At 47.0% G+C, this 22659-nt stretch overlaps 1 long non-coding RNA gene across 1 annotated transcript; it reads right to left on the bottom strand.

Moving 5' to 3' along the window:
• Window positions 1–13272: 13272 nt before the first annotated feature.
• LOC129048134 (uncharacterized) lies at window positions 13273–21989 on the bottom strand. The gene is made up of 3 exons (XR_008510231.2): window positions 21682–21989; window positions 20036–20198; window positions 13273–13349 (listed from the first exon to the last, which is right to left on the bottom strand). It is a non-coding gene; the product is annotated as an uncharacterized LOC129048134 (long non-coding RNA).
• Window positions 21990–22659: the final 670 nt, after the last annotated feature.

Here is a 22659-nt window from a genome sequence, read left to right as displayed (position 1 = left end):
TAGGCTCAAACGATCCTCCACCTCAGCCTCTTAAGTACCTGGGACTACAGGCATGCACCACCACGCCTGGCTGATTTTTGTATTTTATAAAGAGATGGGGTTTCGCTGTGTTTCCCAGGCTGGTCTCAAACTCCTGGTCTCAAGCGATCCTCCCTCCTCAGCCTTCTGAAATGCTGGGATTACTGGTGTGAGCCACCATGCCTGGCCATGAATGGATTTTTAAAACATTGTACATCCATACAACAGAATTATTATTCAACCATAAGAGGAATGACATGCAGAAACATGCTACGACATGGATGAATCTTAAAAACATTATGTTGAATGAAGGAAGTCAATAACCAAGAAACTCATATTACATGTTTTCATTTGTGTAATGTCCAGAACAGACAAATCTATGTACACAGAAAGTAGAAGAGTAGTTGCTTAGGGCTGGGGGACATGGGCTGACAGGGTTGACAGCCAAGAAGTATGTATGGGTTTCTTCCTGATGTGATAAAAATGTTCTAAAATTGACTGGGGTAGTTGTTGCCCATTTCAGTGAATATGTTGAAAAACCATTGAATTGCACACTTTAAATGAGTACACTGTATGGTATGTGAATTATTTCTCAATAAGGCTGTTACAAAAAATTAAAAAGCCCTGTGGTTTTATCAGAGCATAAAAAATGAACATTATTTTTCATGAAGAATTACTCTTAAGCGTTTTGGTGTTCTGGGGAAACCATGTTTCCTAGAGTACATGGCCAGGACTCATGCTGCAGGCTGGCACATGGGATCCCGGGGCCCTCCTGAGTCTTTGTCCTAAGCTGGCCAAGACCTCCCCCAACCTGCTCCCTAGGAGGGGCTGCTTGGTGTCCACACACCTTGGAGGGGAAGGTGCTCTTGTAGGCCCCTATTGACCCCTTATCTCCAGACCACCAAAGTGGAGATTATGGCTCTTAATTCTTGCCTGGGGTGAGACCAAGGCAGGTCCACACTCCCCACAAGGTCCTGGCCCCACATGGCACCAGATGGGATAGCCTGCCCCCTCCCCAGGTGGGATAGCTTGCCCCCTCCCCGGCCTGGACTCTGCCAGAGCTCTCTGGAGGCCACTCTTGGTCCTCTGTGGAACACACATACACAGGGCTTCTCCTCGAAGGTCATTTCCAAATGACATGAAGGAAAAGTAAAATCCTTCCAGATGGCTTTTTAAAAAGCAGTTTCATTATTTTCTAGACATTTCAGAATACTCAGTTCCACTATTTTTAACATAGTTCTTTTTCTTACATTTCTTTAAAACTTCTTGTCTCTTTCAGTTGGATCTCAGAAGTCTCAGCAGATGCCACCCCTGCCACCCTGCTCTGAGCCACATCAGTGCATCTCTGGCGGATGGTGGCAGCCTCCTAACTGGTCCCCTCACTCCTGCCCTTGCCCTGCAGCTCTGTCTCTCTGTGTCTTGACACCATAGCCAGAGGGGCCCTTAAAATGAAAGGAGTACCACCCCTGTCACACCCCCTCCACAGACCTTCCAAGGGCCACAAGCACACTGAGGGTCAGCCACTACCCTGCCACACCTCCCTCCCTCTGCTGCTGCAGAAGCTCCTGCTTGAGGCTCTGCGCTTGCTGTTCCCTCTCTCTGGAGCTTTCTTCTGCAAAAGCACCTGCTGTGCTCCCCAACTCACATCTCACCCCTGGCCCAGGGAGGCAGCCTTGCCTGCCTGTCTAAAACTAACCCCACCCCAACACCACACATATACCTTCCCCTCTCCCTTTCATTTTATTTTTCTCCTTAGCACTTACACCATTTAATGAAGTTCAGGTTTGACTTAATTAACTTCTGCACTGTCTCCCCATGAGAAGAGAAGCCCCCTGAGGACAGGGGCTGGTCTGCTTGGATTATTGCTGCATCCCCAGAACCCCAGCTTTTGCAAACTACATTTTCACAGAAATAGTGTTCCTTACTGTGTCTTCAACCAAGGCAAAGGTTCTTAACCTACGGTCCATAAACTTGAATGAAAAACAAAAATTTAACTTTATTTTCACTAACAGCTATAAAATTCAGCATTTCCTTATGAGTATAGGCAAGAAGCCACAGTCATTTTAGCAGTAGCAGATTGTTTATGGTTATGGTGACTTGGAGATTCTGGTAATAATTAGCTCAACTGTTCCTGGATTTTGTTTAATGCATGAATAATGAAGAAGCACATATACAATGATATCTCAAATTTTGTTTTTAATGTTTTGCTAACTATTTAATAGAATTAATTTTTTCTGTGATTGTATGTATTTTATTTTGTGGACAATGAAAACATTGTTCTGGGGAAGGGGTATGCAGGCTTCACTAGCCTGATTCAGGGGTCCACGCACATAACAGAAGCAGGACCCTGGACCAAGGCATCTGCTTCTGTGCTCGGGGCACATGGCTCAATATCACACTACAGTGGTCCGTTAATAATCCAGTTCTTTCATTATGTAGCATGGGTTTGCTCCACGGTGCACAGTTCTTGTGTTAGTTTACAATTTACATTCATCAAAATTATAGAACTACATAAAAAGAGCTCCAGACTTAGGCCTGACAGTCTCTGTGCAGGCCAAGTGGGTCATTCAATGCCAGCTCCATCCTGAGTATTTGTGGAGACCTTGTGGTAGGCCAGGTCCTGAGCCAGAAGAAAGACAGGCATTAGGGCCAGGCGCGGTGGCTCACACCTGTAATCCCAGCACTTTGGGAGGCCGAGGTGGGCAGATCACAAGGTCAGGAGATCAAGACCATCCTGGCTAGTTAACAGGGTGAAACCCCGTCTCTACTAAAAAAACAAACCAACAAACAAAAAAAAAATTAGCTGGGCTTGGCGGCAGGCGCTTGTAGTCCCAGCTACTGGGGAGGCTGAGGCAGGAGAACGGCGTGAAACCGGGAGGCAGAGCTTGCAGTGAGCTGAGATTGTGCCACTGCACTCCAGCCTGGGTGACAGAGCGAGACTCCTTCTCACAAAAAAAAAAAAAAAAAAAAGGCATTAAACAAGTAATAATCCCCCCCCTCCTTTTTTTTACTTTCTTGTAATCCAGGCTTATTTCCCAAATAAAAGCAATGAACATGTATTTGGAGATAAAGGTTAATCTTCCTTATCCAAACTCTGCCTAAACCCCCTCAGCTTACAGGCAGATGCACTATTACCAATGGGCTGTCAGTCTTTCTGGACCTTGTTTGAAGGACATTACAAACAAACAGACATCTACATATAGTTGTAACACCATGAGACAATAATTTTTATATTATTGTCATCATCCTTCCCCCATAGCACTTACTCTTTAGCACTTACACCATTTAATGAAGTTCCCTGTCAGTACACGTAGATCCACCCTATCCTTTTTTGTGGCTGCAGAATAATCTGTTGTGCATGTGAAACCACATTTATAGAACCAGTCCTCTGTTGAAAATTTTATATTCTTTGCTATTGTTAAAAAGTGCTATGGTAACAAATAAGTAGAAAATGAAAAATTTTAAAGATACCATTAAAAAAGATACCCCCACAGGCTAGGCGCGGTGGCTCACGCCTGTAATCCCAGCACTTTGGGAGGCCGAGGCGGGCAGATCACAAGGTCAGGAGATCAAGACCATCCTGGCTAACATGGTGAAACCCTGTCTCTACTAAAAATACAAAAAATTAGCTGGGCGTGGTGGCAGGTGCCCATAGTCTCACCTACGGAAGGAGAATGACATGAACCTGGGAGGTAGAGCTTGCAGTGAGCCAAGATTGCGCTACTGCACTCCAGCCTGGGCGGCAAAGTGAGACTCCGTCTCAAAAAAAAAAAGGTACTCCCACAATGGCAGCAAAACATCAAATCTCTAGAAATAAATGGAATTTATTTATTCAAAATTGGTCCAGTGAAAACCCCAAAACATAATGGAGAAAAACATTTTAACAATCTAAGTAGTTGGAGAGATATACCATGTCAATGGATTAGAAAACTCATTATTGTAATTACCTAAATTTACCCCAATAGATTAAACACAATCTTAATAAAAATGTTAGCAGGTTTAGTTTGATGAGCTGATTCTGAAATTTACAGGTACATGCAAAGGGCTAAGGATAGCAACATAATCTTCAATAAGAATAAAACTGGAAAACTTAGACCATCACCCAGCAAGGCTTATTTTAAAGCTATCCTAATTAAAACAACGTATTACTGGTGCAAAGATAGCCTGAAAGTTTAGTAAAATGTGTGACAGTCCAGAAACAGACCCAACATATGACAAAATGAGGCTGGGTCAACAAATGGTGCTGAGTCAATCAGCTTTATCTCTTGAAAAAAATAAAACTAACCCCTACCTTACACCATATAAAAAAGCAAGTCTAGATGGATTTCTAGCTGCATGTGAAAGATAAAACAATAAAGTTTTTAGAAGAAAACATGGGAGAATATCTTTGTAACCTGGTGACAGGCAGAGATACACTAAACAGAAAACAAAACACTTTAACCATAAAATAAATTGATAGATTGGATGACATTAAAATCAAGAAATGCTGTTCTTCAAAATTATACATTAAGAAAATGAAAAGACAAGCCACAGAGTGGGGAAAGACACTTGCAAGATATATATCTGACAAAGAATTCATATCAGAATATAAAGAACTGCATATCAAGAAAAAAGCAGACAGTCTCACAGAAAAATGGCCAAAAACCTGAACAAGGAACATAAAGAAAATCATATATCCAAATAGTAAATTCACATCTTAAAGATGTTAAACTTCATTAATCATCAGGAAAATTAAAATTAAAAGATAAAGTGATACCACTATATCTCTGCCAGAATGACTAATCTGAGAAAGTCAAACAATATCATGTTTTTGCAAAGATTTGGGTCCACTGGAAGTCTCACACATTGCTGGTGGGAATGTAAATTGGTAGAAGCACTTGAAAAAACTCTTTTGTAGCATCTACCAAAGCTGAACATTATGACTTGGCAATCTCACCACTAGGTATACAACCAACTGAAATGAGTACATAATATTCACTAAAGTACCTGCATAACAAAGTTAATGGCAGCAGTATTTTTAAAAGCCACCAACTGGAAACATGGTGAACATGGTCATGGGTAGCAAAATGTCTAAATAAAATTGTGTCATATTCATACGATATGAATATTGTACAAAATGAGAATAAATTTGCTATCATTACATGCATTGATATGAAATGAATCTCACAAACATAATGTCAACCAAAAGAAGTCAGACACAAAAGAGAGTGCACTATATGATTTCCCTTTATATCAAGTTAAAAATAGGCAAAACTCATCAATGGTGTGAAAAGGCAGAGTTGAGCTTACCCAAGCAGGGACATAGTGACTAGGAGGAGGTCAGAGGGAGCCTGCTGGAACTTCAGATCAGGATTCAGGTAGGTTCACCTTGTAAATTGTATGGGGCTGGATGCTTACGGTTCTTGAATGTCGCAGTACTTAGTTCCTATTTCAATGAATTTTATATTTAAAAAGTGCCATAGAGAACACCCTTGTACTTGTATATTTGTGCATTAATCAGTGCTTCTTCAGGAAAGAGCCCCTGAAGTGGGGTTTTTGGCTTATTTGTTAAATGTATATTTTAAATTTGGATAGGTGCTGTCAAATGTTCTTATTCACCAACATGTAAGAAAATCCCTATTTCACCCCACCTTTGCCTGTACTAGATATTCATTCATTTAAAAATATTTATTGTCAAAAGGATAAATATGTCTAAGTCTGCTTATATGAGGTATCTAGAGTGGTCAAATTTATAGAGACAGAAAGTAGAATGAGGGCTGCCAGGGGCTGGGAAGGGGAGGATGGAGAGTTGCTGTTTAAAGGGGAAGAGTTTCTGTCCACAAGATGAACTGAGTTCTAGAGATTCATGGAGGTGATGATTACACAATAGTATAAATGTACTTCATGCCTCTGACCTGGACACCTAAAACATGATTAAAATTATACATGGCTGGGCATGGTGGCTCATGCCTATAATCCTAGCACTTTGGGAAACTAAGGCAGGAGGATCACTTGAGCCCAGGAGTTCAAGACCAACCTGAGCAACACAGGGAGACTCTGTCTCTACAGAAAAGAAAACACATGCTGGGCAAGGTGGTGCATGCCTGTGGGCCCAGCTACTCGGGAGGCTGAGATGGGAGGATTGCTTGAGCCCAGGAGGTTGAAGCAGCAGTGAGCTATGATTGCAGCACTTCACTCCAGCCTGGATGACAGAGGAAGACCTTGTCTCAAAAAAGTTGTAAATGTCATGTATATTTTGGCAAAGTTAAAGAAATGAAAAACATATTTACTGAGTGCCTATTAGGTGCCAAGCACTGTTCTGGGTGTTGGGAATTTAGCCAAGAATAAAACAGACATTTACTGTTCTTGTGGGACAAACATTCTAGTGAGAATACTTTCAGTCAAAATTTTTGCTAATCTGATTGGTGATAATAAAATCTTACTGTTTTAATTCACATTTGCTAATTACTTACACATTTTAGCATATTCTCACACATGTATGTAGCTTTTGTATTTCTTCTGTGAACTGCCTGTTGCTATCTTTTGCCCATTTTTTACTGGGTTGTCTTTTGCTCGTTAATTTGCAGGAACTCTTTGTATTTGATGGTGGTTACCTCTTCATGTGTTGCAAATATCTTCTCTATGCCAATGACTTTGCTTTGGGCTTCTGTCCCTGTGCACGGCCCCACCCCTCCCCAGCCATCTGTAAGTCAATCTTTTACGGCTTCTAGTTCTTTGTTTAGGATAATATTCTCCGTCCTAGATTAAAAAATAAAATTATCTTACACTTCATCTTAGTACTTTGATGGTTTTCATAGTTGTAGCCTATAGTTCTTTAATCTCTCTAGGGTTTAATTTTATGTTTTATACATGGAGAAATTTATTTTTTTTTCCAAATGGAGAACAAATTATCCCCAAACCATATATCGAGTTGTCAGCTCATCTTTTCTACTGATTTTAAATATCTCATTATTCATTTCTAAATTCCTTTTCTCTTTTTAAATTCCCATCTACTGACCTTTTAGAGAATTCCTGCCTAGACTCCATCTATTGTTAATTCTTATAGTTTAAAAAATATGTTAATTCCTAGAAGAGCAAACTTCCTCTAAGAATCTTAATATTTTCTCAGCTATTTCTGTTCATTTACTCTTCCATATAACTTTTTTTTTTTTTTTGAGATGAGGGTCTTGCTCTGTTGTACAGACTGGAGTACACTGGTGTGATCATGGCTCAGTGCAACTTTGACAACCTGGGTTCAAGTGATCCTCCCACCTCAGTCTCCCAAGTAGCTGGGACAATAGGTGTGTGCCACCACCCTGGGCTCATTTTTAATTTTTTTTTGTAAAGATGGAGTCTCCCCATGTTGCCCAGGCTGGGCTTAAACTCCTGGGCTCAAGCAGTCCTCCCACCTTGGCCTCCCAAAGTTTTGGAACTACAGGCATAAGCCATTGCACTCCGTCTAATTTTAGAATCAGTTTGATGCTGTACAGAGTTTATAGTATTGGGGCTATTGATGAAATATTGAATTGCCCCATTCAGGTACATATTAAGTCTCTTCATTTATTACATAACAATTTAAAAGCAATTGCAGTAGGTGCTTTGCAGGAAACCTATTCAGTGCTTTGAGAACACAGAATTGGGACGGCCTTCCTTGGTCTAGGCCAGCAGCAGGAATGAGGGGGTTTGAGAAACAGGAAGGCTTTCTTCCAGAAATCATGTGTTGGTTTACTCTGGAAACTGATAAGGAATTAATGAAGCAAAGTTGGGGTTGGGGGTGAGTCTTGCAAACACAGCAAGAACAGTATGTGTTAAGGTCCTGGGGCTACAGAGAAGCCAACATGGCCGCAAGAGCAGAGTGATGTCAGGAGGCAGGCATAGGGCATCTCCTCTCGCAGGCCTGCAGCTGGAATTTCCTTCTGTAGTTGATACAAAACTGTCACCCTCCAAGTCCTAATCCTGACCTTAACTGGGAGCAAGAAAGACACAGACTCACAGAGCCAGGGATTGTCTGAGTAATGAGGGTCCTTAGAGGTCACTTAAGTCCACCCATCCTCATGTGGATTGGGGGATTAGCAGAGCCAAGGTCATAGTGACCGTCAGTGTGGAAAGTTCACTGAAGGGATCAAAAGCCAAAAGCTGGTTCTTTGAAAAGATCAACAAAATTGACAAATCTCCAGTAAGACTGATCAGAAAAGCTGAAAAGGGAACACCACTATAGACCTGATGAACATTAAAAGGATAGTAAGTGGACATTGTAAAAATACACATGCTAAGAAGTTTGACAACACAGAAAAAAAAATGAACAAATTCTTTGTAAAACACAACTTGCCAAAACAGACACATGATGAAATGGAAAATCCCAAGAATCCTGTGTCTGCTAAAAAGCAACAATAATTAAGACAATGTGATACTGGTGTAAGGCTAGAGAGATAGATCACTGGAACAGAATAAGGAGTCTAGAAAAGGACTCACATATATAAAGTCATTTGATTTTTGACAAGGCACCAATGGAATTCAATGGAAAAAGAAAATATTTTCTAAAGCAACTGATATCCATATGGGAAAAAAATCCTTGACACTTATGTTGCATATATGAGTCCATTTTCACACTACTGATAAAGACGTACCCAAGACTGGGAAATTTACAAAAGAAAGAGGTTTAATGGACTTACAGTTTCACGTGGCTGGGGAAGCCAATCATGGTGGAAGGTGAAAGGCATGTCTTACATGGCGGCAGACAAGAGAAGAGAACTTGTGCAGGGAAACTCCCATTTTTAAAACCATCAGATCTCGTGAGACTCATTCACTATCATGAGAACAGCATGGGAAAGACCAGTCCCCATGATTCAATTATCTCCCACCAGGTCCTTCCCACAACACACGGGAATTCAAGATGTGAGAGTTGGGTGGCGACATAGCCAAAACATATCATCTCACCATATGAAAAAATTAATTTGAGATATATAATTGGCCCAAACAGAAAAGCTAAAACTATACAGCTTCTGGAAAAAACCCACAGGAAACTATCTCTAAAACACATAGGAAACCATCTCTATAGGCTTGGGATAGGCAAAGATTTCTTAAGCAGGACATAAAAAGCACTAACAATGAAAGAAAAAACTGATAAACTGGACTTCATAAAAACTTAAAAATTCTGCTTATCAAAGGACACCATAAAGAAAGTATAAAGACACACCATGGCTGGGTGCAGTGACTCACGCCCATAATCCCAGCACTTTGGGAGGCCAAGGCAGATGAATAGCTTGAGACCAGGAGTTTGAGACCATCCTGGTCAACATGGAGAAAACCCACCTCTACAAGAAATACAAAAATTAGCAGGGTGTGATAGCGCACACCTGTGGTCCCAGCTACTTGGGAGGGTGAAGCAGGAGGATTGCTTGAGCCCAGAGGTCAAGGATGCAGTGAGCCAGACTGCACCACTGCACTCTAGCCTGGGCAATAGTGAGAGACCATACCCACAAAATTTTTTTTTTTTAATTAAAAAAAAGACACGCCACAGACTAGGATAAAATGTTCACAATGTATACATTGGAAAAGGGCTTGTCAATATGTAGAGAAGACATAGATCACAAGAAAAAGACCAAGAACGCTGCAGCGCCGGGCTGAGGCCCAGCAAGCAGCGTCTCATCACTAACGTGCCCCAGAATAAATCCCAGGAAACCTCATCGGGCCCCTCCATCCACAGAGCTTCCTACCTGGGTAATGCTGCTCCTTCCTCTGTGCTAGATGTTTGCCTTGTTTGCTGGCTGGAAAAGAACTTGCACTTTCAGTGTTCACCTTATAGGGTGGCCTTATAGGGTGACACTGGTTTTCTTTTCCCCAAAGTAAACACAGCATGTAAACACCCGTGGAAAGAAAAGGTAACCCTTCCTTCAACACAGGAGCAGGGTGGAGACCCACTCCCTGCTAGCCCTGTGAGCCAGGGGGAGGCCCTGCCAGCCAGGGGAGGCAAACGCTCCTGTTCTTGCTTGGACCCAAGCCCACTGCTTGCCCTGCTGCCCGCACTTCTGGGAAAAATGGAGTGAACGATGGTGTCCACATTCTCCTGCAGCCAATGATATTCCAAATCCCAAGGCAAGCTGGGGCCTGTGCAGGCAGCCCTGAGTGCCAGTGGACACAATGTACTGGGCCTTCTGGGGCCACTGGGCTCAGGCACACAACATTCAGTGCCCAACCCTTCCCCGGCATTGCCTTCGAGTGGTGGCCTCATTGCCTCTTTCCAGTGCCAGTTTTTGGAAAAGCTGCTCCACCCTGACAAGTGCGGGTCCCACTTGCCCCAGGCAAAGCCAAGGCCCAGGCACCAGAATCTACTTTCTAACATCAAAGCGGCTGCTTCTGTGTGGGGCCAAGGCTGACAGGGTGTAGGCAGGGTGGGACTCAGGCTACAGGGTGTGGAGATGGCAGAAGCCGGGACAAGGCCATCACCATGAGTCCTTCCTGGCCAGGTGCCAGCCTGGTCCTGTCCAGTGGGGCGGGGACAGCCTGAAGGAGGAGTCTCAAGGAATCCAGTGGCCCTGGTGGCCACACTGACCCAGCCTCTCTAGCCTCTCCTGGCCATGCAGTGGGTGTGGGCAGCAGGGACCAGAGTGCTTAGGGCCTGCAACACCACCACCCGGGATGCCTGGGATCCAGGCAGGGGTGCAGTAGAACCCCCACAAGGCCAGACCTTTCTAGGCTGTGCCTGGTGCACAGAGGCCTCTCGGGGCCACAGGAGGATTCCAGCCCCAGGGGGGCTCACAAGCTGCCAGGGAAGGGGCCGTCTCCTGCATGGCTGAGTCCCGTCCCAGCTGGCCCGGCAGGAGGGTGGGATGCTGGCTGTGGTGGCCTTGGGGAGGCAGTGGCAGTGGCGGTGGCAGGCACAGGACCCCACAATGTGGCGGTGCTTATGGGAAAGGCTTGTCCTCACCACTCCACATCAGGGAGTGGGCAGGAGCCGGGCTCTGAGCACAGCAGAGGGGGTGCCCACCCCAGAGGGGAGGAGGTGCTGGCTTCCTGGGAGATGTAGGGTGGGTGTGACCATCATTCAACACAGGGTGAGCCGGCAGCAATGCTCAGGCCTCTCCCATCAATGTGGGTGAGGGGGGAAGCTTCAAAGATGCGTCGGATCAGCCCTGCCTCCAGGGACCCCTCCATGTGGCAGGAAGACGTCTCTACAGCAAGCCACGCTGTAGAGGGCTGCCCAGGGCCTCGGAAAGGAGAAAGACCTACCAGAACCGCCCTCTGCCCTGGGTCCCTTGGGCAACCAGGCTGTTCAGTCCCTGCAGCCCCTCTCTCCTGGCTCCTCCAAGTGACTGGCCCCAGGTCCATCCCTTCTGAAGACCCAGGACAGCTGCCTCATGGACTGCAGAGGACTCGGGACCGGGTCAAAGTCCAGTCGCCCTCAGAAGAGCACAGAGACCTTAGAAAATGCCGACTTGGAGACTTCTCATCTAAGATGAGGACATCACTGCCTGCCCTGGAGGGCTGCTGCCAAGAGCAAGGAGAGGCTTGTAAACTGTAAAGTGCTGTGCTCATGGGAGGTGCTGGAGGGCCCTGAGCTACCTCTCTGGGGCCACTGGGTGGCTTTAGACGATCTCCTATTGAGTTCTGATCCATGTGGGGAAATTAAGAGACAGAGAAGCAAAGAAATTTAATGAAGCATTTGTGTGAGTTTCAGAGGAATTTCGATTCCAAAGGCAGTTTTTATGGGCAGCTAAAGTGTCTCCTTGACAAAAATAAGTTTCTAACGAGGAAGTTATGGAGCAATTGATGAAGCCCAGGTACTGTAAATCACTAGCAATGGCCGGCCTCCTGCCAGGATCGCTGGAGGAACTCAAAGATGAGGAAACAGAGATAAGGAATAAAAATAGGAAATAGATCTTAAAAAACACAAATAGTTCTCAAAAACACTGGAAAGCTGCTGATAAGATTTTTCTTCTTTATAAAAGCTCAGGGATAGTCCGAGCATTAGAGGCCACTGATGGTACCTTTAGGAATAGCAGAGGTAGGAGGGAAACCTGGTTAATGAGAGACTAAGGCACCCCTGCTGTGGCTCCGGGGCTGGCAGGTTCAGGAGGAGGCAGATCACAGACATAAAAGGTGAGGCACTCAGAACCCTAGGAGGAATGCTGATTTTGTTTTTTAAGGCTGAGAAATAAGAAAGTAGCAGCTAAAGGCTAGCCCCTAACCAGAACTCTTTGTCTGGCAGAAGTTCATGCATTTAGACTCATCGGGGTAGGGACTGGAGCTAGGCTGTCGGGAGGGCCGTGATGGGAAATAGAGGCTTTGACAATAAATACGAACTACCACTCTGACATCCAGACCTGTAGCTGCTACTCCCCCTAACAGCCTTTGCCAGAAGAGGCTGTCTTAGGCTGCTAGGGCTCCTGTGATAAATCCCATGGACAGGGTAGCTTGGAAACAACAGAATTATATTTCTCACAGTTCCTAACGCCGGGAAGTCCAAAGTCAAGGCACCAGCAGATCTACTGTCTCCCCTCTGCCTGGTTTGCAGATGGCACCTTCCTGCCAGGGTGGGAGGGCCAAGGCAGCTCTCTGAGGCCTTTCATAATAAGGGCACTGATCTCCTTCACGAGGGCTCCACCCTCATGACCTAATCACCTCCTAAAAGGGCCCACCTCTTAACGCCATCACTTTAGGGGTTAGGGTTTCAACATATGAATTTGGGGCTGGTGAGGGGGGACACATTCAGACCATAGCAGAGGTTTTTGGGGCCTGCTTTAAAGAACAGAGAAGGCTCAACTGAAAATAAGCCATTGATTTGCACAATGTGGATCTGCTATGCCATCTAATACTCATTTGCCTTCTCTGTAGATTGAGGTAAACTTCAGAAACAGCCCATCGGGTCTGGAAGGGCACTGGGCTAGCCCATCGGGTCTGGAAGGGCACTGGGCTAGCCCATCGGGTCTGGAAGGGCACTGGGCTAGCCCATCGGGTCTGGAAGGGCACTGGGCTAGCCCATCGGGTCTGGAAGGGCACTGGGCTAGCCCATCGGGTCTGGAAGGGCACTGGGCTAGCCCATTAGGTTTTGTACCAGGCCCTGAAGCTCCCTGTGGAACTGGCCCCTTACTATCCCGGCAACCCAGTGGCTTCAAATAACACTTGGGGATTCAATGAGGCGTCTCTGGTTTGAGCAGAAGGCCTGCAGAGTGTGGTCAGCAGCGACTGGTCACTGGGAGGAGGCTTTAACTATTACAGTTTCACACAGTCCGAGACCCTGGTTTGTTGCTTTGTTTTAGCCAAACAAACTTCAATCAATCACTTGCCTGCAAACATAGGAGCTTCCATGCTGTGCTCAGAAATGACCTCGGTGTGATGGTTTCTTCCAAGACCTGCAGAACACACGGCAAAAAGAAACCAGTGGGAAAACGAATCTGCATTAAATGAGAAGCACCTTGCACCATTTTAACACATAACTCTGTTTTGCAAACACTCTTAGTTTTTCACCATAATTCAATTGACAGTTGGAGTAACTAGAAACAGTTTTCAGCGGAAGGGCTTTTCAACATGAAACTGAAGAAATCAGTCAACGGGTCTCTTTCCTGTGGACGCTACTGGCAGGTAACCAAAGTTGACTGGTTAGATAATAGATAATGAAACTTATAGCCACAGAGGACTAGAAAAATTAATTGCATTTCATGAAATTGTACCACAAGTTGCCAAACTGAAGACACACTTTATGGTTTGGGTTTCTTTCTGCATTTAGTCACCGAAGTGGCGTTGTGCTTCTCAAACGGGGAGCCTGGGAAACGGCCACAGGTTCTCTTTGCGATGCTGGCCGTCTTCCTCCACCAGCGCTAAGTGGTCTGTACATCGGGGGAGAGAAGTGGCTTCTTTTTAACCCTAATGGATTTACACAGACCATTCTCTTCATTCTCCTAAAACCCAAGCCTTAATTATCTCGGTGCCTGGGGGACTCCATATCGAGCTGTAAACATCATACCACACAGTTTGGCTTTATGAAAATCAGTTTCTTCCTATGAAGGCATCATTTCTTGGGATGGACAATGGCAGCACTTCCAGCTCTGCCCCACACTGTCTTGGGGACAGACAAAGGGGAAGGAGCACCAGTGGGGAACCCTCCAGCCCCGGCAGGGGCGTGTACCCATCACCCAGTGTGGAGAGGCCTCGATGGGGCAGGGAGCACTGCCCAAAGCGGGGGAGCTTCACTTGCAGGGAGTGAGGGGATGATGGGCTTTGCATCATTTTGGGTTTACTCTGCCCAGAAAGCTCTGGGGGCACTTGAGGACTCACGCTTAGGCAGAAGTCGATCCCATGTTTGCTGTGATGGAGAGGAGATCCTAACCATTGCTTTTTCTCCTACAACTTTTCTAATCAGAATGGATCTCACTGTCAGGAGGCCAGAGGCCATCAGAAGTGAGCTATAGCCAAGGCGATTTCCTGGACATGCAGACCAGGGGAGCTCAGTGCTCTCAGACATTTTATTTTTTCCTTTTTTTTTTTTTTTTTGGTCTAACAAGAATCAATATTTAAGATTATGCAATGTCCGTACCAGCCTGAAGTAGCTGCCAACCCAAGGACAAGGGTTGGATAATTTACAATGCAAGGAATCCATTCTTTTGAGGGGGGAAGGGAAAAAAAAATCAAGATTTAAGCTTCTTATCCTGGGCTGAACTTTTCTCCTCCATTCTTAATGGCACTGGGCGTAAATAAACCATCCATTCTGTTTTGTATGAATGGTCTGTACTTTGCACAGATTCTGTGGAATCGACAGGCCAGTTTTAGATCCTTGACCACAGGTCTGACCTATGACTGCCTTGGAAACAGCACTTATTTCCGTTTTTTTCAACATACAGTACTGTCATTTAGCCTGATCAAAATGTACCCTGATCTTCTTTTGCCCCAACAATCAGCAGAGAGAGCCTTTTTATTGTCGGCGACTAATGGTTCTTCTGCCCCATATTTTTAATGTGAAGATTAAATATTTATAAATGCCTTGTCAATAGCATCCCATAACCAGGTCCTCCCGAAGCTGCAGGCCGTGGCCCGTGCTCACTCACACGAAGTCAGAGGTCACAGGTCAAGTGAGCAGCTCGCAGCGGCTGTGGGGTGCATCTGCTGTCACCAGGATCTGGACAATTATTTATGGGGCAGGGCTCGTTTGTCAAAAAGCCCACATCATGGCCAGGAGAAGTTTCCTTTGTCTCCATAAAGCCCCTTCGGGTGAGGTGTTTACTGGAATCATAGGCTCCTGCTCCCTGCCGGTGACCTTCCTAACACTGTCCATTTCGAGGCCAGGAGGAAGCTCCCCTCTTTCCCACCCCTCAGAAGAGAACATTGTGCAACATTTTCCAGGCCCTGGGGGACAGGGGCCATGTGGATAGGGATGGGGAGAAGGGACTGGGATGTCCAAGTCGCCTGTCCCCCCTGCTGAGGATGGGGCTTGGTTGGAAGCCAGTGGTGGATTTTAAACAGAAAGCATGCACCCTCTGTGCTCCTGGAGACCCGTGTGGGCATGGGCCTCAGGGGGTGGGACTGCAGATGGCCAGCACCGGGAGGAGGGGGCAGGGTCCAGAAGAGAGACCCCAGCACGGACCAGGGCGGTGGCAGAGCAGAGTGAGAGGAGGCTCCGGTGGGGGTTGAGGGTTTAGTTGATAGACAGGGGCAGTAGAAAGGGGTTTAGCCATCCCAGGAGAGATGGAGGAGAAGCCCAGGCCAGCTGCTGGAGCACAGCAGCTCTTCCATGCACACTGTTCCTGTTCCACACACCTTCGAAGGGCAGCACCGCTACCCAGGTGAGCGAGCCTTCTTAGCCCGGAAACAGACAGTCCCATGAGGGAACCCTGGGAAGCGACCTCTCAGGGCCTGGCTGGGGGAAGTGGTGAGCCAGGAGCCACTTGGCAATTTTGGGCAAGCCACACACTCTCTCTGGGGCTCAGTATGCCCTCCTGGAAGGTGCAGGCAGTGAGCCTTGCTTATTTTCCTTAGAGGGCTCTTCACAATATGAAGTGGGATGGTGGGGTCCCAGGGGCTGGAGGACGAAGGGAGTCGATGGTCGATAAGGCCTGGGTGTGCCCCACTGCTGGACACAAAGGGCTCTGGGGAAAGGACACTGGCAGGGTCTATGCACCAAACATAACCAAACCCTATTAAAAATGTGCAGGGCACTTTCTGAAGACTTGAAGGAAAGAGAGCGAGGGCAGAAATCTCCTGTCTCACCCTCCCACCCTGAATACCCTCCCGTGCTGGGGCAAAGGGCAGAGGGCAAAGGGCAGAGGGAAAAGGAAGCCTGTTCGCTTTCCCGGCCGTGCTGCCCGCGAGGGACTGGGGCTGCTGGCAGGCTGCACATCACCTTCACCGTGGCCCCATCCAACCCCTGACTCCAGAAAATAGAGCCAGGGTGACACAGGAGGCGACCCAGCCAGGAGGAGTGAGCCCCGCCTGGCTCAGCCCCTGCTGCTCTGCGGGCCCAGAGGCTCCCTGTTCTTCTACAGTTGGGAGGCTGCCATCTGCTCTGCCCATCTCTTGGGATTACTGTGAGTTTCCATGAAATGAACAACGTCCACACAGGCACGAGCTTCGGAAACTGTCAACTGCTGTCCACGTATAACGACTACTCTGGTTTTCACACATGAACTCATGGATGCTTCTTCAAGCTCCTGGGGTCAGGGGGACCACCCTCCTTCCTCAAAACAAGTCAGAAAATATCCAGAGTAAGTCCGGCACAAATATCTAAAACCCAAAACCAGCTCTGTAATTGCAGGGCATGCTCATGATCCCTCCCCTCCCCCTGCTTCTCCCCACCGCTCCCCCCCCATCCCCTTACCCCACCAGACTACAAACTCCTAGAAGGCAGGGCTGGTTTCTGGGGCCTCCTGCCTGGGAACCCCATCAGAGACGGAAGGAAATGAATATGCAGCCCTGGACTGTAAATCTCAATGTCTGGAAGGCACTCTTCCAAGACAGGAATGCGAGACGGCTAAAGCACCCTGGTTAATAGTGACGCATTGATAAAGTGATATTGATCATTATTGAGACTGGTCAGCCATCCACGGGGAAACACAAAACCAGCGGGGCAGCCCGGGCGAGCATGCACCTCTGTGGGCCGACCCGAGGGACAGCCAGCCCTCATAAGTGCCGCGATGATGATGAACACGTATTGATTTCTTTAGTGCCTCTCCTCAGCCCCAGAGCACTTCATGCACTTATTGGAAAGTGCCTGAAACCAAATTGAAGACAGGCCCAACAAGGAGTATCAATCCAAACGTTAAGGGCATCGGAGGGCTCTGGAGCCAAGGAGGAGAGACAACAGGTCTTCAGCTGCCCCGGTTCCAGACACTTAAGGAAGTGCTGTGCCCCACTCTGTTGAATAGCTGCCTCCGCCTTGCCAGGAAAACAAAAAAGAGGAGGTTAGTGCCTACACACGGCTTCCAGGGAAGGAGCTCGAGCAGTCTGCAGATCCGCGGACATCCCTGCATGCTGTGCCCCCTGCTTCCCCTCCCGTCTTGAGTCTTGGGGCAGCTCTGCAGCCAGCCACCCAGGCCAAGACTCTGAGTCCCCTGTGGAGGAGCTGCTCTGTGGCATGGCCACCTGAAACTCCACAGGCCTCAGGGACCCATGGGGTAGCTTGCCAGGGAGCAATGCAGGATGTCTGGGCCCTAGAAAACATAACCATTTAGTAAAACTAAAACCATTGAGTCTTATTTGGGAAGAATTTCAAGCTTATAGGAACACTGCAAGAATAACAATATTGCGAACACCCATAGACCCCGCACCCAGATTTGTTACTGACACCGTTAACGTTGTCATCATGGACTTCTCTGCCTACAACTGTATTTTCTGAGCCACTGTGGGGGAGATGAACACACTGTGGCTTTTCATCCCCATACACTTTCTGAGAGGAAAGCGTTAGGGACACAGCCTCAGTGCAGTCGCCAGCTCCAAGGTGTAATGCGGACACAGCACTCTACCATTCACAGTCCTGTTTTGTCAATTAACCTAGTAATCTCCTTTCTAACATTTTTTTTTTCTTTTAGTCCAGGATTCAGTCCATTGCAGTTAATTGCCGTGTCTCCTTAGTCTTCTTTTATCTGGAACATCCTCACAACATTTTGTCCTGTCTGACATCGACATTTTTGAAGAAACACCCAAGCTTTTGTTGCAGCTTGCACACCGTGGCGGCTGGGCTGTGGGAACATGCCTCCGCCTCCCATGGACACAGGGACCAGCCCCAGCCCCAGCCCTCCAGCCACAGCCACGCCATGTCCCTAATCCTTAACCAGTGGGCTGTAGGGGTAAGCCTGTGGCGGCATGTTTGAAGGAGCCCCACAGTGGGCCTGGGGGGCAGAGGCTGCATATCTCTCTGGAGTGGGCTCTTTCTGGCCACAACTGTGACTCACACACTCATGATGTAGGCAGCACCGGCTCTGGGCGAGTAGGGTCTGTGGGGCCCAGCGACCACCAAAGCTCACACCAGAGCTCACCCACAGCTGGGAGGACCGACTCCTGCCTCAGCAGTGCCGCCAGAATCTCTGAGTGGGTGCGAGGGTGCTGGGCACTGGGCCAACCTGGCGAAGACTGGCATTCCGACTGAGGTTAAAGGCGATTTGAAGAAAGAGGAGCTGAGGGGATGAAAGAACCATCAGAAAACCCCTGTGTGTCTCATTCTGCTTTGGAGTGGGGTCCCCTGCAGAGCCCTGGGTGCTGCATGGGCCGGGAGGACTCCAGGGAAGTCCAGGCGAGTGCTGCCTCCTCACCTCTCTCCCATCTTTGGAAACACCTGGGGCCCTGTGCTGGCAAGGTGCCCACCTGCCAAGGAGAGCAAGACCAGAAGCGCCCAGGAACACAACGAGCCAGTGGGTACTGCAGGAGTGCCAGGCTGGGGTGTGGGCCACCCCAGAGACTGACACAGAGCCCGGAGACGGTGGCCTCCCCGGCTGGTTCCATGAGACCAGGTCATCTGTGGGCTGCACTGCAGCCAGGTGGATGGCCTTGAGGCCTCGAGGGCCTGGGACACTCCAAATGGCCTCACTCCTCAGGCTCTGCAGCCCACTCTAGGACAGATCCCTTGAAAGACTGCTGATTAAGTTCTCAAGAGTTCCCTTAGGAAGAGGAAAAGGAGAAAGCAAGGAGGAGAAAGGGAGGCAGGTGCTTGGAAATGGGAGAGAGGGACGTCAGCTGGACAGTGGAGGCAGTGGCGGTGGGACACCCTTGTGAGATGCCTGCTGACCCCCAGGAACCCTGGTCCAGGGCAACTGCTCTGTGCAAGACATGCACATGCCTTGCTCCTCAAAATGACCCTACCCTGCAGTGGCACCATGGCACAAACTCCCAGGGAAAAGGCTTTGGCAGTTCCCTTGGAGAATTATATATTAGAATTTTACACCACTCCGAGCCTTGTACAGGAGAGAGGGCATCTTTTAGAAGCGATGTCCCTCGTGAACACTCTGTGTCATGGAGCCAGAGAAGGTGAAGCCGTGGCTACAAAGAATAGGGACACTGAGGTTCAATCAGGACCTAGAAAGACCCATGAAATTAATCAACACCTGGTGTGGTACATGCCTTCTAAAGTTTATCTTGAAAAGTCTTCTCATACTCCCTTTGCAGGTGACTTTGCTGTAACTGTCATGGGGACTGCATCCCCTTCCCTTGGAGGTGTCTGCCCTGTGGCTTGCTTTGACCAACGGTAGGAACTGGCAGAAGTGAAGCTGTGTGAGCTTGGGGGCCAAGCTCCAGCCAACACACCCCTGTCTCCACCCTCTTGATGCACAGCCCTGAGGCCAGAACATAAGGAAGCCTCCCGGGGGATGGAAACCATACAGGAGGGAACTGTGGGGCCCCCATCGACAGCAAGCAGCAGCAGGACAGGTGAGCCAGGCCATCCCGGACCCTCTCACCCAGCAAACCCTCAAGCTGAAGGAACCACATGAGTAAGGAACTACCCAGCCAAGCACAGAACCGGCAGAAACAGCAAGGCATCACCGTTGAAGCACCGTGGTGGTCTGTTATGTAGTGACACAACACTGAAATGGAAGTTGGGTGCTGTTCTAACACGAACCTGAAACTTTGGCCTGGTTTTCAAAGCGGGCATCAGGTGGAAGCTGGAAAGGTGCTGAGGAGGCACTGGCAGAGCCGTGAGGAGGGGACCATAGGAGGCTGGAGAAGAGCAACCTGAATGAAGCAGGGACAGAGCCACCAGCAGGACCATTGCCAGCAGTAACCTGGAAAACAGAAAATGTACCCAAATAATTTGTAAATATGGATGAAAACATTTCTAAGTAGAGTGTTGTAAGTGCCAATTAGAAAAAGATACAGGAAAAGAGAGACGGGCTAAAAACCAAACCAAAACCAAAACAAACCCAAAATCCATTTAGTTTGCAAGCAGAATTTAGAGGGTACAGAAAAGTGTCAGGATCGGCTCGTTGAAAAATAAAAGTATTTCTCATTTTCATTTTCAACAGTCAGCAAAATATCCCTAATGGAAGAAATGGCCTCAAAGAAAGGACTAATTTGAGGGTCTGCTCATGGGATCCTTTGTTGAGGCCTCAGAGAGACTGAAGGCAGTGCCTCAGGGACCCTCTCAACAAGGGGAAAGAGGCTTCCTAAGAACCCATGGAGCACTGTCTCATAGGAGCCTGACATATCCAAAGTGAAGAGGGGTCTGTCTTGAAAGGAATTACAGTTGTTCTTTTTTGGGGGTAGGGGGGTGTGGTGCATAGAGAAGCCTCAAGCTCCAGTAAGATTCATAGGCAACTCATAAAATTTTTGAGAGAAATGTATTAATAAGAGCACCACCACCTTTCACTAAAAGGGGTTGATATCATTCAAAATTAAAAGACACTTCTGGGCCTCCAGCTTTCTATGGGCTGGAAACAGGAAAAGATGCTCATCTTCAAACATGGGCCATTTCTGATGGAAAATAAAAGATCCTTGGAGAATAGAACAAGAGAACAATGGAGAGAAAAAAGGATTAGGAAGCCCCTCCTGAGAGCAGAACTGTGCCTTAATCAAGGAATATCTTCTTCCTCTAGAGTAGGGGGATCTGACTACCTGGGCCCTTCTGAAGCTTAGGATTGGTAAGAACCAGTGACCTCCATTGTGCCTCACATTCCTCCCCTTTCAGATGGGGGTGACTGTTGTGGTCATCCTGGCCCTGTTGTGGGGTAACATGGCTTTTTAGTTCACAGATTTCTGGGTCAAGAAGAATCACACCAGAAAAGCCATGTGTACATGTCCAGATGGACCTGATGTTGATCATGGTACTATGGACTTTGAGCCAAGTCTCCTAACTGGGATAAGACTTTTAGCTATACTGGAATGGGAGAAAGAATATGGTGTATGTGGGAAGAAAATAAATAATTTGTGGCCAGATTGTGGAACGTGATAAATTGTTTCATGGCCACAGATTCTTCCTTTGAAAAAGGCATGACCCTTTGCAATGAAACTCTGCCACATCTCCCATACATTTCTCAACTCTATTACATGAAGACCGGCCTTGTGACTTTGCCTTGGTAAATAACAGAATGTGGCAGAAGTGATGCTGTGTGTGTTCAGAGCCTGGGCCTCAGCTGGCCTTGGGACTCCTGCCTTTGCCCTTTTGGATTCTTTCTTGAGACTGCCATGTAAGAAAGAAGATCTAACCCACAGGAGGATGGCAGGCTACAAGAGACAGTGGAAAGGGCTAAACCTGTGAGTGAGACCAACCTGGACGGTCCAGCCCTATGGACCCTCTTGCAGAGTGGGGCCCACCCATGTGGGTGAACCCCGATGGAACCAGCAGAAGAGATGCCCAGTTCACCTACGGAAATGTGAGAAATAACAAATCATTGTTGTCTGAAGTGATTACATTTTGGGATAGTTAGTTATGTAGTAATACAAAACCATAATATCTACCCGGCACTTTGGGAGGCCGAGGCAGGCAGATTACCTGAGGTCAGGAGTTCAAGACCAGCCTGGCCAATATGGTGAAACCCCGTCTCTACTAAAAATACAAGAGTTAGCTAGGTGTGGTGACGTGTGCCTGTAATCCCAGCTACTTGGAAGGCTGAGGCAGGAGAATCACTTGAACCTAGTAGGTGCGAGCTGCAGCCTGGGTGATAGAGCAAAACACCATCTCAAAAAAAGAAAAAAAAAAAAAGAAAAGCATAACATCTAGCATGACTGATCCAGACCCAAACAAACAAATAAAAAGGAAGGAAACATGAAATACTAATATCAGAATTTGTTTTAAAAGGGAGACATTTATAGATCCTAATGATATTAGGGGTGAGTAAAGGGATATTGTGAACCTCATTATGCCACAAATTCAACAACAAAGAGGAAATGGATAAATTCCTGGAAATACATAACTTTATAATAGACACAATATAAACAGAATATGTAAACAGCTCCATATCTGTTGTTTAAATTGCATCTGTGATTAAAGATCTCCCCAAAAGAAAACTCCAGGCTCCAAAGCCTTCACTGGTAAATTCTACCAAATATATGAGAAATAAGTAAGACCAATTTTACACAGATTCCTTCAGAGAAGAGAGGAAGAGGTGACAATTCCCAATATATTTTATGAGTCCAGCGTAAACCCAACATCAAAGCTGGAGAATAATTATAGGCCAATATCATTCTTGAACAGAAACAAAAATCCTTCACAAATCAAATCCATAATGTGTAAGAAATATAATATAA

This window comes from Pongo abelii, chromosome 8 (assembly GCF_028885655.2).
Source record: "Pongo abelii isolate AG06213 chromosome 8, NHGRI_mPonAbe1-v2.0_pri, whole genome shotgun sequence".
Lineage (NCBI taxonomy): Eukaryota > Metazoa > Chordata > Mammalia > Primates > Hominidae > Pongo > Pongo abelii.
Note: the sequence above shows the minus strand (reverse complement) of the source record. Positions and strands in the feature narration are given on the sequence as shown.